Genomic DNA, 4,457 nt, shown 5'->3' with positions numbered 1-4,457 from the left:
GTATACACTGTATACACTGTAGGCTTGTATACACTGTATACACTGTAGGCTTGTATACACTGTATACACTGTAGGCTTGTATACACTGTATACACTGTAGGCTTGTATACACTGTATACACTGTAGGCTTGTACACACTGTATACACTGTAGGCTTGTATACACTGTATACACTGTAGGCTTGTATACACTGTATACACTGTAGGCTTGTATACACTGTAGGCTTGTATACACTGTATACACTGTAGGCTTGTACACACTGTATACACTGTAGGCTTGTATACTGTAAACACTGTAGGCTTGTACACACTGTATACACTGTAGGCTTGTACACACTGTATACACTGTAGGCTTGTACACACTGTATACACTGTAGGCTTGTACACACTGTATACACTGTATACACTGTAGGCTTGTACACACTGTATACACTGTAGGCTTGTACACACTGTATACACTGTAGGCTTGTACACACTGTATACACTGTAGGCTTGTATACACTGTATACACTGTAGGCTTGTATACACTGTATACACTGTAGGCTTGTATACACTGTATACACTGTAGGCTTGTATACACTGTATACACTGTAGGCTTGTATACACTGTATACACTGTAGGCTTGTATACACTGTATACACTGTAGGCTTGTATACACTGGAATTTAGAAGGATGAGAGGAGATCTTATCGAAACGTATAAGATTATTAAGGGGTTGGACACGTTAGGGGCAGGAAACATGTTCCCAATGTTGGGGGAGTCCAGAACAAGGGGTCACAGTTTAAGAATAAGGGGTCGGCCATTTAGAACGGAGATGAGGAAAAACTTTTTCACTCAGAGAGTTGTGAATCTGTGGAATTCTCTGCCTCAGAAGGCAGTGGAGGCCAATTCTCTGAATGCATTCAAGAGAGAGCTAGATAGAGCTCTTAAGGGTAGCGGAGTCAGGGGGTATGGGGAGAAGGCAGGAACGGGGTACTGATTGAGAATGATCAGCCATGATCACATTGAAGGGCGGTGCTGGCTCGAAGGGCCGAATGGCCTACTCCTGCACCTATTGTCTATTGTCTATTGTCTATTGTCTATTGTCTATTGTCTATTGTCTGTTGTCTATTGTCTATTGTCTATTGTCTGTTGTCTATTGTCTATTGTCTATTGTCTATTGTCTATTGTCTATTGTCTATTGTCTATTGTCTATTGTCTATTGTCTATTGTCTGTTGTCTAACTTGCAAATGGTCAATTGAATGGAATTGAGTTGAATACTTTATTATCCCGTGTGACGAGTCACAGTGAAGTTCTTTGCTTGCCGAGGTATGCAAATAGTCGCCCATAAAGGGCACTTATAAAGTTACAACTTCCACCCGCACCAGTTCCCCCTTAAAACGATAGATTGGATATTAGTTTGATGCGGAAACAGGCCCTTCGGCCCACCGAGTCTGCGCTGACCAGCGATCCCCGCACACCAATACTACCCTACACACACTAGGGACAACTTACACTTACACCAAGCCAATTAACCTACAAACCTGCTCGTCTTTGGAGTGTGGAGGAAAACCGAAGATCTCGGAGAAAACCCACGCAGGTACAGACATCACCCGTAGTCGGGATCGAACCCGGGTCTCCGGCGCTGCAAACGCTGTACAGGCAACAACTCTACCGCTGCGCCACCGTGCCGCCCCAACCCTCATTAGGGAGCAAAGGAAGCTCAACAGATAACACAGAGACACGAGGATAAGCAGATGCTGGAAACCTGAGCAAAACACAAAGTGCTGGAGGAACTCATCGTCTCAGGCAGCATCTGTTTCAGTTTGAGTTGCGTTTATTGTCACGTGTACCGAGGTACAGTGAAAAGCTTTTGTTGCGTGCTAACCAGTCAGCGCAAAGACAACACGTGATTACAATCATGGAGGGAATGGTCAGTGATTGCTTCAGGAAGGGTTCCGACCCCGAAACGTCACATCCATTCCCTCCACAGATACTTCCTGACATGATGAGTTCTTCCAGTACTTTGTGTTTTGTTCTATAAATGAACAGACAGGTGAACAAGAGCTGGCACAAGGAGGTCTGAAGGAGGAATGGAGGAAGGAGGAACTGCAGATGCTGGTTGGTGCACGAAAGGACACAGAGTGCTGGAGTAACTCAGCGGGTCAGGCAGCATCTGTGGAGAACATGGATAGGTGACGTTTCACAGAGTGCTGGAGTAACTCAGTGGGTCAGGCAGCATCTGTGGAGAACATGGATTGGTGACGTTTCAGGTCAAGACTCTTCCACAGACTGATTGTGGGGGGGGGGGGGGAAGAAAAGTGGTGAAGGTGTGGAATTCTCTGCCTCAGAAGGCAGTGGAGGCCAGTTCGTTGGATGCTTTCAAGAGAGAGCTGGATAGAGCTCTTAAAGATAGCGGAGTGAGGGGGTATGGGGAGAAGGCAGGAACGGGGTACTGATTGAGAGTGATCAGCCATGATCGCACTGAATGGCGGCGCTGGCTCGAAGGGCTGAATGGCCTACTCCTGCACCAATTGTCTATTGTCTATTGTCTAAAAAGGGGAGGGGGCAGGGACAAAGCATGGCAGGTAACAGGTGGACGCAGGTGGGGGGTTTATAGCCAGATGGAATAAAGGCCAGAGATAAAAGCAGAAGGTGTGACACAGGACTGTACCTCTAAACTAAACTGGCTGGATTAGCGGTCTCCTTGTCTGGTGTGTTGCAGAGACCCAGGCAGAGTTCAACACTAGCTGGTCCCTGCGTGGGGCAGTGTCTGGTTCTGCATTGATGATCAATGCTGCCCCCACTGTAAATCCAAGTACCTGAACCATCCAGTCATCTCAGCTCTGCATGTTAATACATCTCCCAGATCCAGTGCACTCACATCTCCTCGATACAGACAGCCAGAAACAACAAACCCACAGCATCTGAGCCTCTTTTAAAAACATCTGCTCGAATTTTCAAACTGTTATTAATATTTGAAACCCATATTATGTTCTGTGTCGCAGCAAAAATCCTCAGAGTTTTACACTTCCACTTAATCGGTCACAAATATATATATATAAATATACAGGTATGGATATTATTTTTTGCTCGTTGCGTTATCTCTCTCCTGCCACTTTTAATTAATATCGTCATCGTTTCCCTTTGATTTGCTCCTTGTGTTTTCTTGCCGATTGATTGATGCCGGAGATGGAATGTGAGGTGTCTCATTTTCATGCAGCGACTCGCTTGCAGGGGGGAGGCCAGCTGTGGTCTGTGATAGCTGGCAGCTCACAAAGCTGGCTCCATCCCACACAGCTTGGACATCAAACTGTAAGGTCTTGTGGTACAACAGCCGGCCTGTGTATCAAGCCTTTGGCTGCAGAATACGCAGGGGGGGAGAGAGAGAGGGAGAGAGAGGGAGGGAGAGAGAGAGAGAGAGAGAAGGGGAGAGAGAGAGAAGGGGAGAGAGAGAAGGGGAGAGAGAGAAGGGGAGAGAGAGAAGGGGAGAGAGAGAAGAGGGGAGAGAGAGAAGGGGAGAGAGAGAAGGGGAGAGAGAGAGGCAGAGGGAGAGAGTGGGAAAGAGAGAGACAGGGAGAGAGTGGGAGAGAGAGGGAGGGAGAAAGAGGGAGGGAGAGAAAGGGGGAGAGAGTGAGAGAGGGGGGAGAGAGGCAGCGAAGAGAGGGAGAGAGAGAAAGAGGGAGAGAGTGGGAGAGAGAGAGAGAGACGGTGAGAGTGAGAGAGAGGGAGAGAGAGTGGGAGAGAGGGAGAGAGAGAGAGGGGAGAGAGAGAGGGAGAGAGAGAGAGAGGGGGAGAGAGGCAGAGAGAGAAAGGGGAGAGAGAGAGAGAGGGGGGAAGAGAGAGACAGTGAGAGAGAGTGTGTGAGGGAGAGAGAGAGAGGGAGAGAGAGAGGGAGAGCTGCTTTGTTCATTTGCTTTGTTAAAGGGCAATATCTGGCAGGGGTGAGAGTTTATTGGGCAGATATTGTTTCTGGAACAAACAGACCCAGAACAGCATGTACTGAAAAAAAATCTCGGTGATTCATGAGTGCACCAAAGCGGGAGTGTCTCTCATTAACTGGCGGTGCCTGCAGTGAATGAATGTCTTCCTCAGGATAGTCATCGTCACACAGCACAGATACAGGCCCTTCGGCCCAACATAACCATGCTGACCAACATGCCCCATCTACGCAGACATGCATAGTACTCTGTAAACACCATAATAAACCACACACACACACACACACACACACACACACACACACACACACACACACACACACACACACACACACACACACAGAAAAGAACTGCAGATGCTGGTTTAAACCGAAGACAGACACAAAGTGCTGGAGTAACTCAGTGGGACAGGCAGCAACTCTGGAGAGAAGGAATGGGTGATGTTTCAGGTAGAGACCCTTCTTCAGAATCTTCAGGGTCTCGACCCGAAACATCTGTGAAACGTCACCAATTCCTTCTCTCCACAGATGCCTGCCTGA

The sequence above is a fragment of the Rhinoraja longicauda genome, chromosome 27, assembly GCF_053455715.1.
Source record: "Rhinoraja longicauda isolate Sanriku21f chromosome 27, sRhiLon1.1, whole genome shotgun sequence".
NCBI lineage: Eukaryota > Metazoa > Chordata > Chondrichthyes > Rajiformes > Arhynchobatidae > Rhinoraja > Rhinoraja longicauda.
The sequence above is the reverse complement of the archived record's forward strand: the minus strand, read 5'-3'. Positions refer to the sequence as shown.